The following is a 22,282-nucleotide window of genomic DNA, read 5'->3' as shown; positions in this document are numbered from 1 at the left end:
CCCATTTGGGCTTAAACATACCAACTCCACGACTTAGCATAAACCCCCAATACTAAATTAAACCCTGAACCCATGCCCCATTAACTTTCACTCTCAAGGTGATTGCAACATATGTTTAACAATATAGTTTTACATGGAATGCTAAGAGCACTTTTCATATTTTACAGAACTTGAAACATATGGACTTTCTATTAATATTCATACCATAGCAAAGTCAAGTCGAACTCCTAAATAGATGCATTACAATTTGTTTAGAGTTTAAAGGCTTAATGGCAACAAGAGGGCAGGAAGAAGCAAAAGTTTATTTTACATAACTGAATGGAAAATAAATTCAAGAGGTAGTAAATAAAATTCAATATGGCCTCATGCGCCCTGAAGGAGGTGGTGCCCGATTTGGAGGAGTGATTGCTATGTCCAGATAGTCCCCTATTTGGAACTTCTGTGACTGCAGCGTCATGGAGTCGTCGTCAGTCCCCTTCTCCCAGACACGGTGCTGCCAATCTCCTTTACTCAATAGCCAGGCCTTTTAGGATCTGTAAAAACAATTGCAAAACTGAGGTGTGTGCCCTTCTTTCTGGCTTCTGGGTAGACTTCTTTTACTGACCTAGTCAATTCTTTCAAGGTTGCATCCATCCAAGTGTAGATCTGCAGATCGCTGGACGGCACGTTTCCGCGGGAGAACTCGTGCAGGCGGTGGTGGCGGCCGTAGTTGGTGGTGAAGACGCGCAGCAACAGCGGGCAGGTCTTCTCCCGATCGATGGGCGTCTCGGGCTCCTTCTTAATTTCCTCCTGGGTAACGCACGACTCCACCACCATCTTCCTCCTGCGGCCCCTATCTTACTTTTTAAATGACTCTTTCTCTTTCTCTCTCTTGGATGTTGATGAATGTTCATTTCACAGGATAAATATATTAGTTATGTATAGAGACCACCAAATGTTCTCATAAAATATAATAGGATATGGATGGGAACTGCATTATCTTGACCTTGTGGCATCTCACAAATGAGTTATTATAGCATGTGGTAAAATCTGATAAATTGAACTCTTTAATGAATAGGGACTCCCACATTCATGATGATCTTTATGAGAAATATTAATAAACTCAACTCTACTTTTATTATTTAAAAAGTCATTCTCTCCTACTATTTCCACTCCTAAATGCCACTCCTTCATTTATCTAAAGGCCTACTAACTCGTTACTTTTAATGTTGCACAATGTCTGCCTTAGTTAAGTTTTCCTAGAGGCACATCTGATTAAAATGTAATTCTGCACTATATTTTAGGCACCCTTTCTCAATTGAAAAAAACAAGTATATTTATTATTTCTGTCTCTAAACACACCTTTAATTCATCTACCCATCTCAGAATGTCTATCTATCTGACTAAGGGATTGGGTCTGCTTCACCACCATAAACCTGACTATGGTGACTGAAGCAAATAGGGGAATATTTTTCTCACATAACAGGAAATAGGAAGTCCTACTGGAAAGTAAGTAATCCAGCTAGAAGTGGGGAGCCCAGGGATGGTTAGCACCTCACCTGGGTCATCTTCTCCAGGCTCCTTTTTCTACTTTGCAATGTTGAACATGTGCCTTTTGTTTTCTTGATAGTCTCATGGTTACAATATAGCTGCCCCACATTCTGTTTCCCATCCAACTTTTAGGTAGGAAGCAAACAAATCAAACAAACAAAAATAAAACAACAAAGAGAACAACAACAACAACAAAAAACAACAAGGAAGGAGGAAGAACCTCTATCAGGAGAATAAAACTTTTGATCTGCAGCAGACGAGCTTACATGTCAAGGACAGAACTGTGTCATGTGATCTCTGGCTGTAGTGGAGGTAAGGAACTGTAGTTGTTTTTAGTTGGGTACACTGACAGCCTAATAAAAAATTGGGGTTTTTATTATTAGGGAAGATGGTGAGAAGGATATTGGGTAAACAGCTAGCAGTGTCTTATCACAAAAAAGCCAGAGGCAAATCACTCATAAACGATTTAACCTACTTTGAAAGTTCCAAGACATGGCAAAGAGATTATAATGTATGCGTGGTTGGCTGAGACATTTCAGGCAAGATTGTCGAAATCTTTGAGCTGAATATCAAGCCCTCAGATACTACTTCCACTGATTCATTAGTCTTTTATATTACTCAGTTAAAGTATGCCTCATTAGTTAAACCCAAATAAATGCTTCAAGAGTTCCTTATATTGAACGTAGGAGACCTAAGGAAAAATATTGATTCTACTCTGTTTGAAGGGCCAAAAATAAACATAGGAAAAAACAGCTACGCTTTTGTCAAGCGTTATGCCTAGTTTATTGATATTTGCTGCCACCTGCAGTTTAAACTTGATATTCACTCTGGTCGTTACCTGTAACTGGAACATGTTGACCCAGGAAGTGAAAAGAAAGAAGAAAATTGCACGAAGAGTGTCTTTGTCACTGCTGCAGCCATATGCTTACTCAAAATTGAATTTCTTATTTGCACACCATGTGCACAGCAGCATTATGTACAACAGCCATGAAGTAGCAGCAACCCAGGTGTCCCCTGATGGATGATTGGATTAACAAAATGTGGTATATACACATCATAGAATATCGTTTAGCCTTAAAAAAGAAGGAAATTTTGACGCACGCTACAACATAATGAGTGTCTTTGAAGACATTTTGCTAAATTAAATAAGCCAGTCACAAAAGGACAAATACTGTATGATTCCACTTATCTGAGGCTCCTAGAGACCCAAAGTCCAAGGGCAGTTGTCAGAGGATGGGGGAATGGGGGCATGGGGGAATGGGGAGCTAGTGTTTAATTTGTGCAGACTTTCATTTGGAGGAAGATTAAAATGTTCTGGAGATGGAAGGTGATGATGGTTGCACAATGATGTGAATGTACTTAATGCCACAGAACCGTACACTTAAAAATGGTTGAAATGGTAAATTTTATGTTATGTATATTTTACCACAATAAAAACAATTTTTAAAATATTGAATTTCCAGGGAAGCTGATTCTGTAGAATACAGAACTGCATGTACTCTATATTACCATGTAGTTATAAATTGGTACTAAGTCTTTTGGGTTTCTTCTGATCCTGAAAAAGTAGGTCCCTTGCCTGTTGATGAAGAGACTGTCAAGTTCTAATCGCTATACAAATTGTTTTGGCCGTGTCAGGGATGCAGCAATTTAATGTATTGGGTTGGCCAAAAAGTTCGTTCCTGAATGAACTTTTTGGCCAACCCAATACTACGAAAAAGAATGTATCAGATTCAAGTTCAGGGAAGAAGGCAAATAAGGTTAATTTGGGCAATTCATATATCTCTGAAAAAGCAATCTATTGGTATATGGAGCTGAATATTTTCATTACAAGAATTAGTTTTGGGGGACTTCCCTGGTGGTGCAGTGGTTAGGAATCCGCCTGTCAGTGCAGGGGACACGGGTTCAATCCCTGGCCTGGGAAGATCCCACATGCCACGGAGCAACTAAGCCTGTGCGCCACAACTACTGAGCCTGCGTTCTAGAGCCCATGAGCCACAGCTACTGAGCCTGCATGCCGCAACTACTGAAGCATGCGTGCCTAGAGCCTGTGCTCTGCAACAAGAGAAGCCACTGCAATGAGAAGTTCATGCACCACAACAAAGAGTAGCCCCCGCTCTCCACAACTAGAGAAAGCCCGTGGGCAGCAAAGAAGACCCAACACAGCCAAAAATAAATAAATTTTAAAAATTAGTTTTTGGATGTTAAACAGCTGTTGAAAATTAAAGAAAAAATCATTTCTATAGTTTTTTGGTAGTTTTAGAACATAGCAAAATAACAAGACTATGCCTATGTGTATATTATTTTAACTGTTAAAAACTATATAATCCCTGAATTTTATTTATTCTGGAAAGAAAGCAGGTGGGGACCACCTAGGTTCATGAAATGGCCTATTACATAGGGTTTCTGAATGGTCATATTTCAAATTGAACATGTCATATGTAATGGCTTCCACCCAGGTTACGTTTAAATCATTAAAAAAAACTTTTAATGTAATATTTTTAGTTTTCTGGTCATTGAAAGTTTAATGGGTTCTACATAAAGCAGTCTCCTTATTTTTTTCCTCTTTCAGCTTATTGGGTTTCCCTTCAAACACTTGTGATTCAGATCGCCGGAAGCTGTTACCTCTTATACCCATGAAGAGTGGCCCACCAGACAGCTGTCACTCTAAAAAGAAACTGAATTTTATTCTTTTAGGAATAAAATTAGGAAATTGTCTGCTGTCCTTTTTCATTACTTGAGATGGTCACACTATTTTTTTTTAAAGGAAATACATGTAGAAAAGATAAAAACTGAATTGAGAAAGATATTTGAAATATCAGAAAAAAATGAAAAAAGACGCAGAATCCAGGGCATCCGTGGAAGATTTATGTGTGTGGGACAGAGGAAGAATGACTTCTGCAAAGAACAGTAACAAAATTACTAACTGCCATAAAAGGCCACTTAAAATACATATTTCCTTATTCGCAATGCTGAGTGGAGCTGTTTGGGATAAAAGAGGTGGAAGCTTTACTTGTCTATCTTGGCAGAGGGGAGCATAGTTGACGGACAGTCCTGCTGCTGTCCCTTCTGGGTCCACATGTCCCCAGGGTTACTCCAGCCAATAACTTTGCCTGGCAGAGGTACAGTTCCTGTGGATGGGGCCCTGATCTCATGGGCAGCTTTGGCTAGTGGATTCCACACCAGCCTGGGCAAAGTTTCTTAGAACTGGGCTGCAGTCTGGGGCGCCTACACAATTCTAATTCTTTCCCGCCTCCTTTCACAGCTGTCAGACCTGCATTGCTGTCTGAAGCCTCTCCCCTTCTACTCCTGCTTTATCCCCATTATCCTTTAGAAGCACTTCCCCTAATAAATCTCTTGCACATCTAATCTGTCTTTGCATGACAGCTTCTCCGAAGTCCCAGTTTACACACCAAGAAACACACCAATTTACCAAGCTAAGTATTCAGGACAATAATGCTTGAATCCATCCTTCCTCTGATAGAATAGCAGACCCAGGCAGCAGGCCTCGCTTTCCTAGTCACCCCAGGCAGCCTCAAAGCCCCACTCCCCACATCACTCACTTCCAGCTTATTTCACTCAACACTTTCCTTTTAAACACTCTCACTGTATTCTTTGAAATTCTAGAACTGTGATCAACAAACTGTCACATATATCCAAGCTGCTATAAATTCCCCCAAATCTCTGAATTCTCAACATCCTTCCCCTTCACTGCTGTAATGAGACCTGGTTGCATCCTGAGGTCTCTGATTCTCCTGCAGCCTTCTTGAGCTCCCATTAGGCTCAGTGCCAGGATATGGGATAAGAACCCTCCTCATTCCCAGTCACACTTTGGAAACCATTTCTCTTCCCTTCTTTCCACCCCCAGCCCCAATCACGGTCCTTTGGAGCTCATGTCATATAGCTCTACCGTGTTGCTATCATCTCTTATTCACCGAAGACTTTAGCTTCCAGCTCAGTATTTCTCTCCACCCAGCGCTGTCAGATTCAGCAAATAAAAATACAGGACACCCATTAAATCTGATTTTCTGACAAACAACACACAATTTTTTATTTGGCAACTCTCTCTCCTCCCTTACTTCCCTCATCAGTTTCAGTGTTTCAATATCCATGTGGATAATTCTGCTAACACTGGCCTCTGGTTACCAGCCTCCTAACCTCTAATGATCTTTCCTTCTACTACACGTTAACAGCCACTTCTATAGTCACACTCAGAAACTTGACCTCCTCCAAATCTCAGTTTAAAACATGCACTTTTTGACGTTTGCCTTCTAGTGTTCTAGCTTACACACTCTAGAAGAGGAACAGGATTTGGCAAACTATGACCCACAGCCCACTTTCAGCCCGAAGACAGCTTGTGAGATAAGAATAGTTTTTATGTTTTTAAAGAGTAGTAAACTTAAAAAACAAAAAAGAATATGTGACAGAGACTGGAAGTGAATCACAAAGCTTAAAATATTTACTATCTAGTACTCTATAGAGTTTGCTGATCTTGTTCTAGAACCTTCTGCATATTGAGACCTCTAATTCACTGATCTCACTTCTTTCTTTCTTTTTTTTTTTTTTTAAATTAATTTATTTATTTATTCATGGCTGTGTTGGGTCTTCGTTTCTGTGCGAGGGCTTTCTCCAGTTGCGGCAAGCGGGGGCCGCTCTTCATTGCGGTGCGCGGGCCTCTCACTATCGCGGCCTCTCTTGTTGCGGAGCACAGGCTCCAGACGCGCAGGCTCAGTAATTGTGGCTCACAGGCCCAGTTGCTCCGCGGCATGTGGGATCTTCCCAGACCAGGGCTCGAACCCGTGTCCCCTGCATTGGCAGGCAGATTCTCAACCACTGCGCCACCAGGGAAGCCCCCTCACTTCTTTCTTAAATTGTTATCTACACTCACTCCAAAATGATTCTTGAATTTTGTCCACAAATCTATTTCTCCTCATCTTAGTCAGAATCCACAAGAAAACAGAGCCCGTTTAATGGGCAAGGTGTAATGCTAATGGTAAGAGATGACAGAAAGGAAAGCGAGGCAGGGGGCCACGGGAAGCCATGCAAGGTGATGTCCTACTGCCCTGGCCACCGTGAGAAGCTTGACCATGTGGAGTTCTTTGGGCAAACCGGATGGAGAATGCATGTCTGGGAAGAGGCCATCATTAGCCATCATTGGGAGAGGGGTAATTATCTGACCACTCCCTCCTTTTCCTATTTCCCACTGTCAAAGTGATAGGAGCAGACAGAGACCCACGTGTGTGGCTGGTTAGTCAACCTCAGGGCAGAATAGTGTCAAACCACAGTGTGGCTGAGGCAGGACACAATATCAGAAGGTTCAGGAGACAGGTAAGGCTGAGGGGACCTGTGCCCATGTCTTAGTCAGTTCTGGCTGCTGTTACAGAATACCATAGACTGGTGATTTAAATGACAAACATATTTTTCTCACAGTCTTGAGCCTGGGAATTCCAAGATCAAGGGACAGGTAGATCTGGTGTCTGGTGAGAACACTTTTTCTGGTTTGCAGATGGCCATCTTCCTCTTGTGTCCTAACATGGTGAACAGAGAGAGAGGAAGCATACTCTCATGTTTCTTCTGATAAGGGCACTAATCCTGTTTATAGGGCTCCACCCTCATGCCCTAAGCACCACCCAAAGGTCCTACTTCCTAATACCATCACATTGGGTATTAGACTTCAACATACGAATTTTGGGGGAACAGAAACATTCCGTCCATAGCAGCGCAATACACTCTCTTAGTTTCCCTTTTTCAGTAGATCCACAACTCATCCAACACATTTTTTCCCAGCCAGAAAGCTTAGACTTTTTCTTGATTCTCTCCATTCTTTCACTAAGCTCCTTCAATAAAGGGGCAAGTACTGTCAGCTTTGTCTTCAAAAGATACACTGAATCCATTTTCCATCTCCACTGACAACACATCAAGTACGCTCCAGCAATAACCTCCCAACTTGTCTTTTTTTGTTTTATAGTCCATTCACCAATAGCAACCAAAGTTATCTTTTAAAAAGTAAATCAGATAACATCAGTCACCTACTTAAGACTCTCAATGGCTTCAATTTCACTTGGAATATAATCCAAATACCTCACCACGTGTCATGATTCTAAAACTATTTGTTGAGCCTATACTATATGGTAAATATGGTTTTTAAACACTTGGGGTACAAAAGTAAACACCACAGGAAATAATTCCTGCCTCATGGGCTTCCCTGGTGGCGCAGTGGTTGAGAATCTGCCTGCCAATTCAGGGGACACGGGTTCGAGCCCTGGTCTGGGAAGATCCCACATGCCGCGGAGCAACTAGGCCTGTGAGCCACAATTACTAAGCCTGCACATCTGGAGCCTGTGCTCAGCAACAAGAGAGGCCGCGATAGTGAGAGGCCCGTGCACTGCGATGAAGAGTGGCCCCCACTTGCTGCAACTAGAGAAAGCCCTCACACAGAAACGAAGACCCAACACAGCCATAAATAAATAAATAAATAATTAAAAAAAAATTCCTGCCTCATGAAATTTATATTCTGGTGACAGAAGAACATTAATAAGCAATAAGTTTAATACTAGGTTCAAATCAATGCAATGGTATAGATAAAAAGTAGAGTAGGGTAGGGGGGTTTGGGAATGCTGGGGAGGTGAGTGGCAACTCCAGATTTGGTCATTATGTTGGGAAGAAGGTGACAATTTATTAGTGAGTTAAAAGAGGTGGATAGTTTGCTGTGCAGAAATCTAGGGGGGAAGCATCTAGGAAGTTCAAATGCTCTAAAGCAGAAATGTGTTTGTGTTTTCAAGACCCAGCAAGGAGGCCAGTACAGGGAGAGCCTAGTGGAGAAAAGGGAACTCTCCTACACTGTTGGTGGGAATGTAAATTGGTGCAGCCACTATGGAGAAGAGTATGGAGGTTCCTTAAAAAACTAAAAATGGAGCTACCATATGATCCAGCAATCCCACTCCTGGGTCTATATCCAGAGAAAACCATAATTTGAAAAGATACATGCACCCCAATGTTCACTGCAGCACTATTTACAATAGCCAGGATGTGGAAGCAACCAAAATGTCCATTGACGGAGGAATGGATAAAGAAGATGTGGTATATATATACAATGGAATATTACTCAGCCATAAAAAAGAATGAAATAATGCCATTTGCAACAACATGGATGGACTTAGAGATAGTCATGCTGAGTGAAACAAGTCAGAGAAAAACAAATATCATATGACATAGCTTATATGTGGAATCTAAAAAAATGGTACAAATAAACTTATTTACAAAAGAGAAATAGAGTCACAGATGTAGAAAACAGACTTACGGTTACCAATGGGGAAAGGAAGGAGGGAGGGATAAATTGGGAGATTGGGATTAACATATACACAGTACTATATATAAAATAGATAACTAATAAGAACCTACTGTACAGCACAGGGAAATCTACTCAATACTCTGTAATGACCTAAATGGGTATAGAATCTAAAAAAGAGTGGAGGACTTCCCTGGTGGTCCAGTGGTTAAACCTCTATGCTTCCAATGCAGGAGGTGCGGGTTCAATTCCTGGTCTGGGGAACTAAGATCCCACATGCCACATAGCGCAGCCAAAAAAAATAAATGAAAAAAAGAAAAAAGAGTGGATATATGTATATGTATAGCTGATTCACTTTGCTGGACAGCAGGAACTAACACAACATTGTAAATCAACTATACTCCAATAAAAATTAATACAATAAATAAAATAAAATGAATAACACAAATCCTTCTCCCCTTCCAAAGATTGTTTAACCTTAGAAAATAAAAATAGATGAATATAATGGAAAATTATGGATCCCTTAAAATAATAAACATGTGGATTATGTGTAACAATGGACTAATGCTTATGATCTGATATGTGAAAATAGTAGACTATGTAATTAATATATATGTTGCAATTTAATATATAATTAAATATACACTGAAATTTCTAATGTGAAAATGTATATTAATATGAATGAGAATTTAAGTTACATTAAAGATGAAAAGAGTTATGTTGGAATGGCAGATTTAGGAATTTTTTTTACTTTCTTTTTTTAGTTTTATATTTTTACATTGAAAAGCCCTCAGACCCCTGTAAAGAGCCTGTATGTAGAAGAGAAGCATTATGAACAGTATCCTTTGTTGTACTTTGTGTTCAGCTGTCTAAGAATCATATGTTGCATGTGGATATTTGGTTTCCCCAACACCATTTACTGAAGAGACTATCCTTTCCTCGTTCTTGGTTCCTTTGTTGAAAATTAGTTTATTTCTGGGATTTCAATTCTATTCCATTGGTTGTATGTGTTTATGCCAATACTATACTGTTTTGATTACTATAGCTTTGTAATATAGTTTGAAATCAGGAAGTGTGATATCTCCAGCTTTGTTCTTCTTTTTCAAGATTGCTTTGGCTATTTAGGGTCTTTTGTGGTTCCATATGAATTTTAGGATTGTTTCCATTTCTGTGAAAAATGCCATAGGGATTTTGATAGAGATTGCATTGAATCTATAGATCACTTTGGGTAGTATCAACATTTTAACAATATTAATTTTACCAACCCATGAACACAGAATATCTTTCCATTTATTTGTGTGTTCAGTTTTTTGCCCAATGTTTTATGGTTTTCAGTGTACAGAGCTTTCACCTCCTTGGTTAAATTTATTCCTAAATATTTTATTCTTTTTGATTCTATTATAAATGGGATTGTTTTCTTAATTTCTCTTTCTGGTAGTTTGTTTTGTATAGAACTGCAACTGATTTTTGTATATTGATTTTGTATCCTGTAAATTTACTGAATTCATTTATTACTTCTAACAGTTTTTGGTGTTGTTGCTATTTAAAAAAAAAAGCTTTATTGAGATATAACTTTCATACCCTAGAATCCACCCTTTTAAAGTATACAGTTCAGTGGTTTTTTGGTATATACAGAGAGCTGTGTAAGCATCACCACTATCTAATTCTGGAATGTTTCATCATCACAAGAAGAAACCCTATACCCATTAATTGTCACTCCCTATTCCCTTGCTTGTCCCAGCCCCTGGCAACCATTAATCTACTTTCTATATCTATGGATTTGCCTATTCTGGACATTTCATAGAAATGGAATCATATATTGTGTGGCCTTCTGTGTCCGGCTTTTTTCGCTTAACATATTGTTTTGCTCAAAATAGGTTTCACGCGTATTTTAGCATGTATCAGTACTTCATTACTTTTTATAGTCAAATAATATTCCATTGTATGAACATACAACACTTTGTTTATCCATTCAACAGTTGATGGACATTTGAGTTGTTTCCACTTTTTGGCTACTGGGCTGCTATTAACATTATTTTTCAAGTGTGTGAAAATGTTTTCAATTCTCTTGGGTATATGCCTAGTAGTGGAATTGCTTTGTCATATGGTAACTCTATGTTTAACATTTTTAAGAACTTCCAAACAGTTTTTTAAAGTGGCCACACTATTTTATAATCCCAGCAACGAGGATACAAATTTCTCCAAGTTTGCCTTTACCAACTCTTGTTATAGTCTGTTTTTTTTTTGTTAATAGCCATCCCAGTGGGTGTGAAGTGGTATCTCAATGTGGAGTTGTTGCTATTTGAGTGGAGAAATGCATTACATTTTTAATGGAGAATTATTTTTTTAAAATCAGAACCTTAGATATATAAGCAGTGTGTAAGTTTCAATTGTTAATTTTAAATAGTCCCTGAAATTGCTTGATGCAGAATTTACAAAACTCAGTGATGTTAGAAAATCTGGAGTGGCATCTACACTTTATGAAATGTTTTTCCCGCACCAACTTTCTAGTGCAGACCTCTAAGATAGTTGCTCTTAGTTGAGTGATTATTTGATATTTAAGTGTAAATTAACTCATCAGCTGTATCACTTACACCTGGCTTCATGCTAAATCGATTAGAAGGCTAGGTGGAGTGAGAATAAGGCAAAGTGATTTCTCAAAAAGGCATGAAGATCTGAAATGTCGATGAAACTGAACAGTGGTATACTCTGCTTTGCTAAGAAATTGATGCAGTCCCTAACAAAATTTGGCTCTATTTATTACCCTTTTTTAAGTAGACTATTTGTCACATTTTAGTGCAAGTTTTTTTCTTCGAGAGTTAATTAATTGACCCATCCTCTAGTAGGACTACTGCTCTTCTGTGTAGGGTTGTGGATCTTTACAGAAGCACCAGATGGTCAGCCCTCCCTGTACAGGAAAATCCAGCCTCAGTGGTCAAAGAGAAGTGGGAAGAGGTCTCCGAAGGGCATGTCCTGCATAAAGAGGGCTTCTAGGGGAATTCATGTATTGCTGATCTAACAGGAACTAGCTCCTTTGTTAAACCTCTGCTATTTATGTTGACAAGTTGATTGCTGTTCACGCTATTTGCAGTATGTATAGCTATTTTGGTCACATAATCTTTGGTGAGACAGATAGATATTTAGGAAATAAATCTAGGCGGTTATATTTTAAAATGGTAGAGAAATATATCTGGAGACATTTGTTTCCTCCCTATTCTATTTTTAATTCTGTCTGTCTGAGTCACCCATTTTTTGTGGGGTTACATTACAGTTGTAATATGCAGGTGCAGATAGATTTTCAGACACAAACATTTACAAAGAACACCCCCAAAGCATATTCACTATCAATTACTATCTATGGAACCCCATGTTACTGATAAGTAAAATTCGCCTTTAAAATTTTCATTTTATTATGAGGTAGCACCTCACACTGGTCAGAATGGCCATCATCAAAAAATCTACAAACAATAAATACTGAAGAGGGTGTGGAGAAAAGGGAACCCTCTTGCATTGTTGGTGGGAATGTAAATTGATACAGCCACTATGGAGAACAGTATGGAGGTTCCTTAAAAAGCTAAAAATAGAACTACCATATGACCCAGCAATCCCACTACTGGGCATATACCCAGAGAAAACCATAATTCAAAATGACACATGTACCCCAATGTTCACTGCAGCCCTATTTACAATAGCCAGGACATGGAAACAACCTAAATGTCCAAAAACAGCTGAACGAAAAAGAAGATGTGGTACATATATACAATGGAATATTACTCAGCCATAAAAAGGAACAACATTGGGTCATTTGTGGAGATGTGGATGGACCTAGAGTCTGTCATACAGAGTGTAAGTCAGAAAGAGAAAAACAAATACCGTATGCTAACACATATATATGTGGAATCTAGAAAAATGGTACAGATGAACCTATTTCCAGGGCAGGAATAGAGATGCACACGTAGAGAATGGACATGTGGACACAAGGGGGGAAGGGGAGGATGGGATGAATTGGGAGACTAGGATTGACATATATACACTACCATGTGTAAAACAGGTAGTTAGTGGGAACCTGCTGTATAGCACAGGGAGCTCAGCTCAGTGCTCTGTGATGACCTAGATGGGTGGGATGCGGGGTGGGGGGGAGGGAGGTCCAAGAGGGAGGGGATATGTGTATACATATAGCTGTTTCACTTCATTGTACAGCAGAAACTAACACAACACTGTAAAGAAATTATACTCCAAAAAAAAGATGTTCTTGGCTATTCATAGCCTTAGCGAATCAGTGTTTATGGAGTTAAAGATGACAGTCAAAGAAATTTTTTTTTTTTTTTTTTTAAAACTTCTTTTTTAAAATTTTTATTTATTTATTTATTTTTAATTTATGGCTATGTTGGGTCTTCGTTTCTGTGCGAGGGCTTTCACTAGTTGTGGCAAGGGGGGGCCACTCTTCATCGCTGTGCGCGGGCCTCTCACTATCGCGGCCTCTCTTGTTCAAAGAAATTTTTTAATTCAAAAGATTCTTTTCTTTTTCATTTGGTTTAATTACCTGGCCTATAAACAACTTAAATTCTGGCAGGGTTTGTATAACTCCAGTTCTTGGCCACTGCCTTAAAGACTTTTTATATATGTATATTAATTATGCAAGAGCTTTACAGTATCAAAGTTCATCTTACAAGTTCAACATCTTTTATTAATTGGCAACATTTTATGTAATTTTTAGAATTAAGTTATGTTGAAACTTATGATAGCATCTCTAGAATTTTTAAATCAAGGCAAAAATGATTATAACTAGTTCATTGGCTTTAACTTTATGCCAGTAATTGTAATCATAATTTTAAAAATCTACATTTATTTATGAAGCTTTACCTGGGGTTGTGAAAAAAGCTTCTCATACTCTATTAAAAAGAAAATAGTTTTATATGCTATTAAAATGAGTCATGCTGAAACCATTGCTTACAAAGGGTCCATCTAAGCGATAATGGGTACAAAAAAGTAGGTTACACTCTGGTAGTAGAGGTCTTTTTTCCATCTGGCGAATCTAATGATACTTGAAAAGATGTTAAGTCATGAACAAACTAATAGCCTAATTAGAACATCAAATAAACCATGACCCTAATGGCTTATTTTATTTTGCGCCTTTAAAGTACTTTTGGTAACAATTACTAACCTGTATATTCCAAACAAATACAATCTCAGAACCTCTAGAGTACTGTAGTTTTTTTAGGTTTTTGGGGGTTATGTATCTGAGGAAAGTGATGAACACTTTGGCCCAGGAGAATGCATATGTTCACACCTAATTTTACATAAAAATTCCTGGGATCCGTAGATCTCTAAAAATCCTGTTCTGTTAGTCTCAGAGAAAATATTAATTGTAATTAAGTTAATTTTACTAATGCTTTGAAAGGTATTATTTATAAATTACTCTTTATAAACATTGTTGTGGCTTGATATTCAGAAATTTTAATTCATATCCAGGCCATAACATTTATTAATATTTTCTTAGGATAAGCTTTCAGAAAATTTGCATACAAGTCTGGTCTCAGACTTGAGCCAGCTTTATTAATCAATCAATCAATCAGCAAATGTATGGTTAACAATTACTGTGTGGCCATCTTTGAGAAGTCAAATAACGTGAAATATTATTGCCTTTTTCTTCAGGTTTGTTCCCTTACATTCTAGTTATAAACCTAGATGGACACACCGATTTGCTCCTCAGTGTTGGAGATTTTGCATTTTCTGGCATATAAATTACATGTCTACAACTTTGCACCCACAGCTGGCAAACAACTTTTGAATTCCCAAAGAGTTGGCAAACTACCTTTGAATTCCCAAGGAGCTGGGTCTAATTCCACAGGGTGTCCATAGGTTAACATTCTGTGAGGAGGAGTTTTTTAGAGTCTTGCTCATAACATGCACCTCAGGGAAGTAGCAAAAGCAAGCCAGCAAGTAGGAGATTTTCCCCAGTAGCATGCCGGCCAGGGGGAAGTTTGACAGTGGATGTTAGGATGCTACCTTGAAGAAAGAGTTTCTGAGTAGTTAGTGTATCATTCAGGGTCCCAACAAGAAACGGATGGCACACTCAAATTAGGATAATTTGAGAAGGGTCCATTTACAAAGAGATAATTACAAAAATGTGGGTGGGGTAGGGAAATTATTACAATAGTGCAGGAACCTGGGGCCACTAACTGGGACTGTCACCACCCTTAGGTCTGAGGGGCCATGACAAGGAAGAGGTTACTAGAAGCTGGAAGGGAAAGAGTGATGGAAAGCAGGTCACCTGTGTCCAGGGACACACCAGCCCAGGTTGGCCTCCCTGGGAGGGAGCCAAGGAGGTAAGTATCTCTATGTCACTCTCCTCCCACCTCTGATCTCTTTTAGCAAGAACCAATAAAAATCCCTCTGGTCAGCCTCCTGGGGCAGAGAGTGATAACAGACAATGGGGGAGAGTGGCTCTTAGGGCAAAGGGAATGTTCTTCCAGACAGTCCTCAACCTGGAGGCTAGATGTTTGAAATCTCACCTTTTTCAATCATGGATGGCATTTAAGAAATTATGGCAAGGGGCTTCCCTGGTGGCGCAGTGGTTGAGAGTCTGCCTGCCAATGCAGGGGACACGGGTTCGAGCCCTGGTCTGGGAAGATCCCACATGCCACGGAGCAACTAGGCCCATGAGCCACAACTACTAAGCCTGCGCGTCTGGAGGTTGTGCTCTGCAACAAGAGAGGTCACAACAGTGAGAGGACCGCGCACCGCAATGAAGAGTGTCCCCCGCTCGCTGCAATTAGAGAAAGCCCTTGCACAGAAACAAAGACCCAACACAGCCAAAAATAAATAAATTAATTAATTAAAAAAAATGTAATGGCAGATCCTCCTACGTGAAACAATTAAAAAAAAAAAAAGAAATTATGGCAAAATACTACAGGGGCAGAAAATTTTTCCATTGTTTCCTTTTTCTCTGCACCTCTCCCTGCTTCTTCCTCCCATGAAGCTATTAAAACCGGCCCCTTTAAAAATCAGACCCTCTGAGGATATAAAGGCTAAACCCCTAATTTCTTATGTTCCCTGGACTAAACCTGAACTATGAGCCATGTTCAAAGATTTTCCCAAAGTAACTGAGGATCCCCACGGATTTGCAGAGGAATTTAATATAGTCATTTAAGCTTATCAACCTGGTTTTTCTGATTTACATCAGCTAGTTCATATGCTTGTATGTGAAGGCCAGGCCCAACCGTGGATGAAAACTGCTAATTGGGATGATCCTGAGAAGTCTTTAGAATTACGTCCTGGAGACAAAGAAATTCCTGCTGCTTCATTACATGATCAGGCATGGGGAATTGCTAGGTGACTCCATTTGGCAATTCCTAGGGCTTTCCCAAAGCCAGTTGATTGGAATAAAATTCAGGCTTTTACTGAGAACCCCAGTGAGCCCATGCATGATTATTACAGCCAGCTCCAAATTGAAAACTCTGGTCTGTTTGTGAATGTTGAATCTACTTGGGAAGACTTTATGTTCATTGACAGGCTGAATGGAGATCTTTTTCTTCTAGTTAAAAGGAGCAAGATGGAATGGGAAACTATGTCTAGTCCAGATTTGGTTAATTTAGTAAACGAGCTCACCTGCACCCTAGGTGATCAGACCAAAAGGAAGACCACTGAAGTCCTTAATTTTCAACTCCAACAAAGGGAGGCCCCTAAACAAAACCAAAACCCTCTTAGCCTCTGCCATTATTGCAAAAATCCAGGACACTGGAAGAAGGACTCTTAGAAGCTTAAGTGCTCCAGATACCTTCAGACTTTTCAATGCCCTCCTGACCCCCAGTGATGGGACTCTGAGGAACTATAGGGGTTCTTCCCAATCCTTTCCCAATCCTTCTTAGTCAACTTGGAGAAACTGGGAATGAATCTTTCTCCGTCTTTACTGACACTGGAGCTATACTCTTGGTGCTCAACCCCACTGTTATTAAAGCCTCTGCCTCAAGTACTAAAATGGTTCAAATAGTAGGGGTCTTACATAAACTTCAACAAGTTCCTCTTTCTAAGCCCATCCCCTTTGGTTTAGGCCCTCTTAAGAGATACTTACCCTTTTCTCCTTAGTTCCTCCACCTCTATTTATTTATTGGGGAGAGATTTCTTAGAAATATATCATGCTGGAATATCTTTCTCCCGAAATGGGGAAATAATCCTAGAACTTGATAGCAGCAACCAAAATAGCCAAATAAGCAAGGCAAATGACCCTTCAACATCCTCTATTTCCTCTGCCTCTGATGACACTAGAGCTAAGTTTAGGGACACTAATAATTTGTCCCTGTTGGACCAGTTACCACCTTCCTTATTGGCAAAATCCTTAACTGATATTGGTAGAGTGCACCTTCTATTGAGGTCCAAATAGATCCCTCAAAGCTTCTCCCCAGAATTAAATAATACCTTATAAATAAAGAGGCCCTGCAGGGCATTAAGCTGATAATGGAAGACTATAAGGCCCAGGGCTTCCTTATTCCCTTCACTAGACCCTGCCACACCCCTATTTTACCTGTAAAGAAACCTGGTGGCTAAGGCTGGAGATTTGTCCAAGACCTCTGAACCGTAAACAATATTGTTATCCCTCATCAGCATTTTGTTCTCAGTCCCCTTACTTTATAAACCTTCATCCCCACTGAAAGCACATTTGATTGATTTATGTAGCTCCTTCTTCAGCATCCCCGTGCATAAAGCTAGTCAATATATCTTTGCCTTTATTTGGGAAGGAAAACAGTACACCTGGAAGTGATGTCCCAGGGTTTCACCAAAAGCCCTTCTTACTCCTCACCTTAAAAGCTTATTTAAGAGAATATAAAAGATAATATAAAATTTCCTGCAGCTTCTAGTTTATTACAATATGCAGTTAACTTGCTTCTCTGCTCCCCTTCCCAGGTCTCCTTACAGGAAAACAGCATCCACCTGTTAAAGCTTTCAGCTGCTAAGGGACATAAAGTTTCTAAGGAGAAATTGCAGTTTGTTCAAACCCAAGTCTGTTGTTTGGGGCACCTGATCTCAGAACAAGGTCTGCACCTAGATCCGGACAGGCTTTGTGGCATCCTGAACTTCCCAAAACTCAAAACCTAACATCTACTATGAGGTTTTCTTGGGTTGGCTGGCTATTGTCAGACCTGGATTCTGAATTTTATCTCATGGCCTTGCTGTTATATGCCTTACTATAAGGAACACCAGACCTGACCCTATTACTTGGAAGGATCAGAATGACCTAATTTTAATACCTGAAAGGAAAGTTTGATAAATGCTCCCTGCCCTTGGATACCCTAATTATCAACTTCCCTTTTTCCTCTTCATATATGAGAGGGAGGGAAGTGCTCTTGGAGTACTTACCCCAAAAAGTGGAGATGACTATTGCCTCAAAGGGTATCACCCTGTGGCACAAGGATCCCCCACTCTTGCCTCAAAGCTATTCCTGTCACTCTGTCCCTTTAGTTAAGGTCAATGAAGAAATAGTCACTGGATCCTCTCTAACCATTTTTGTACCCCATGCTGTAGACGCTCTTCCAAATTCTCATCACACTCAACAACTTTTGGCCAGTTGTCTCACCTCCTATGAAATCTTCTTGCTAACTGTTCCTCTCTTATAATTCTTTCACTCTGTAATAACTTTGACCCTGTCACAATTCTTGCCTTCTCTACTGATGATATTCCTCATGATTGTTCAACTCTAGCAAATCACCTTTTGACCCCTTGCAAGGATTTACAGGAAACTTCCCTAACCATTCTTGAGTTTTCATGGTTTACCCATGGTTTTTATTTAAAGGATTAAAATGGTAAATATTGTGCTGGATATGCAGTTGCAACTCCATTTGAAGACATCGAGGTGGCACATTTGCCTCTGGCTACCTTGGCCCAGTGAGCTGAATTATACTCTCTCACTCAGACTGGTACTCTAGCCACGAGCAAAACTACAAACATTTATACTGATGGTATACCTTAGGGGTAGCCCGTGACTTTGGAATGCTATGGAAACAGTGAGGTTTCTTTACCTCTAATGGGGATAAAATTAAAAATGGCTCTTATGTTCAAAATTTATTAGATGCCTTACTCCTACCAGCCACTTTGGCTATTACTAAGGTCCCTGGGCATTCCAAACTTAACTCCCTGGAGACTAAAGGAAACTACCTCACTGATATTTCTACCAAGAACACTGCTCTCAAAGGAGTCAACAACCCACTTTTGTCATGGTCTGGAGGGATGCTCCCCCAAATGGTGATCTAGAAAAATTGATTACAGGTGCCCAAAACTTGACCCCAAAAAAGGAAAAAAAACAATATTGGAAATCTAATAACTGTTGGTTCAGAAGAAAGAGAGAACTTTGGTATAGGCCAAATATCAATCCAGTCCTGCCATAGACTCTAAAATTCCCATTACTGACTACTGCACGTACATTAAACCATTGGTCTGCAGACAAAATAATAAAGTCTATGAATCAATACTGGTAGGGGAATATTAATAAGACTGCAAGAAGTGCCAACTTTGTTTGCCTTACCTGTTCAAAGTATAATCCAGGGAAACCAGTCTGCACTGCTTCCAGACTCTTTAAATCACTCAGTGAACTGTTCAAGGTTTGGCAAGTGGAATTTATTCAGCCTCCTTTGTCTCATGGATATAAATATGTTTTAGTCATGGTTTGTATGTTTTCCCACTGGTTTGAGGCCTTTCCATGTAGAAAAGCTACTGCCTCTTCAGTGGCTAAAATACTATTAGAAAAAATTATCCCTACCTGGGGAACCCCTCTTGAGCTCCATAGCAACTGGGGAATCCATTTTACTGGTCAAGTACTACAGCAAGTCTGTGCTGTTTGGACAGTCCTACAGCATTTTCACTGTGCTTATCACCCTCAGTCTTCAGGACTAGTTGAACAAACTAACAGCATCATCAAAACCCAATTGGCAGGGGCTTCCCTGGTGGCACAGTGGTTGAGAATCCGCCTGCCAATGCAGGGGACATGGGTTCGAGCCCTGGTCTGGGAAGATCCCATGTGCCACGGAGCAACTAAGCCTGTGTGCCACAACTACTGAGCCTGTGCTCTAGAGCCCATGAGCCACAACTACTGAGCCCATGTGCTGCAACTATGGAAGCCCACGCGCCTACAGCCCGTGCTCCACAACAAGAGAAGCCACTGCAATGAGAAGCCCACGAACTGCAACAGAGTAGCCCCTGCTCTCCGTAACTAGAGAAAACCCGCACGCAGCAACGAACACCCAACACAACCAAAAATAAATAAAATAAATAAATTTATTTAAAAAAAAAACCCAATTGGCAAAATTTGTGGAAACCCTTCACATACCTTGCTCAAAAGCATTGCTTTAAAGTCTCAGATCTACTCCTTTGAAATTCATAAACTCTCACCCTTTCAAATAATTGCTGGCTTCCCCCATGCATCTATCTTTCACCTCTTTTGATCTTCAACCAATAAAAGGAGATATACTTCAGTGTTGAAAAGGTCTAATTACATCCATTGAAAATAACCATGCTCTAGTAGAGCAGTCTTTTCACAGAGCACTCCCGGGAGATGAAGACATCAAACACCACACTTTGCAGCCTGAAGATGTTGTCTCTTAGAAAAGACATCTCCAGAAAGACTCTCTTCAACCCCATTGGAAAGGCCCCTATCAGGTACTATTAACAAATCCTTGTGCCACCAAAATCCAAGGAGTAAACTTGGATTCTTGTGTCATATCTAAAGAAAGCATCAAGCCCTGACTTCACCTGTATACCAGGTGGTGACCTGGAAATAAAGATTTCCAGGAATTGAAGCAGATGATAGCTGAAGGAGATAGCTTTCCCAAGATGACTAGACCAGGCCTGTATACTATTTTTTGCTGTTGCTTCTTACCTTATTTTCTCCCTCTCTTTCTTGGAAAGACAATGCTCTTATCCATATTTTCCAATCTATTGCAAAAGTGGAAAACCTTTCTGACCACTGGACCTGTCACAGGAAACTCCAATCTGTTCATGATGTTGGAGACCCCTTGTTCTTACCTGTAACCAATTTCTCTTTAATCCCAAATGTCACAACTGATTATACACACAAACCTATGTATGTTACCTATTGGGTTAGGCTGTTACAACCAGGTGTTTTCCCATACCTTGTTTCAACATTTCCCCAGTCATAACTGTACTTGCTCAACTAAACACCTCCATTTTGCCAATTGTATGACCTTTGCTCCTAACATTCTTTTCCTTATCTAAATATGATTTGTCTCCCTGCACCCAAGGGAAATACAAATAGGCTAACTCCTCCTTGCCAGGCTTTTTGGAAAGATTTTTTAAAGGATGAGACAGTACCTCCCAGAATGTCATCCCAATTCCTCTGATCACTGGCTTGAAAAGGTCAATCAAGAAATTCCAGCTAATGGATCTGTCAATAACTAGACCTTAGCTGGAGTTCTCTGCACTCCACCTGGTTTCATTTTTGTCTGTGGTGGATGGCATTTACATGGCCATTTAGACAACTGGTGAATTGGAGGTCAAAGCTTATTGGGACATTTAACTGTCCCTGTTAACATCCATAACAAACCAGAAGCTTCCCATTGGTCCACCCCATTAAGCCTCTATGGCTGCCTTAAATGAGAACTTCCAGGAGTCATATATGACTCTGGGTTTGCCTCTGTAGAGTGAGTCTATCTCCCTTGTGTCAGAGTAAATGCAAGAGATCAGAAGTAAATGCATGATCAAAAGTCTCTCCCTAACATTAGAAGAGCTAGCCAATTCTACAGCCAAAGCATTAGCAGCACAACAATGATCATTTGACTCATTGGCTAAAGAGGTTTTGGACAATTACATAGCCCTTGATTACCTACTAGCTGAACAAGGATAAATGCCTCTGTAGAGGTAGAAACTCAATTACACAAGATCAAGGAACAAGCATATTGGTTACAACAAATTTCACTTGACTCTCCATGGTCCTTTCACTTGTTCAGTTGGCTACCTTCAAGTCTAGGGTCCTGGTTTAGGAACATCATACAAATTGGATTTGTCATATTACATTCAAAAAAATTTTGCTTTGCATAATTATTTTTAAACTTTGTACCTATTGCATGTGAAACCCTTGTAGAAATGACATACCCAATAAGATAATGCTAGCTCAACATGCTGAGATGATCTCCAATGCTTATGACCTTAATAAGACAGAGTTTAGATTGGAAATTCCTGAGAGTTCTCCTTCCTACCCTTCCCTGTTACTCAAGTGTGGCCTCAATGGTTTCTAGTCTGTACACTTTCCCTCCGATGTGGGACATGACAGCCAGGAAAGGTCCTTCCTGGCATCTAGGGTTAAAACTACTAAATACAGAAAACCTGATTTTTGATAAGTGATGTTTTTGAGGAAAGAGCTTGATTGTAAGGGGAAAATGTGAAAATGAATAAAGGAAAACCTTACTCAAAATGGAGTAGAGAAGCCCTGAAGGTGGAGCTCTCACACACATACCATTC

The 22,282-nt window shown here is 39.9% G+C and overlaps 1 pseudogene; it reads right to left on the bottom strand.

The window, feature by feature from the left end:
- Positions 1–279: 279 nt before the first annotated feature.
- LOC118905310 lies at positions 280–825 on the bottom strand (annotated as a pseudogene).
- Between the last annotated feature and the right edge of the window lie 21,457 nt (positions 826–22,282).

This window comes from Balaenoptera musculus, chromosome 12 (assembly GCF_009873245.2).
Source record: "Balaenoptera musculus isolate JJ_BM4_2016_0621 chromosome 12, mBalMus1.pri.v3, whole genome shotgun sequence".
Taxonomy (NCBI): Eukaryota; Metazoa; Chordata; class Mammalia; order Artiodactyla; family Balaenopteridae; genus Balaenoptera; species Balaenoptera musculus.
The sequence above is the reverse complement of the archived record's forward strand: the minus strand, read 5'-3'. Positions and strand labels throughout refer to the sequence as shown.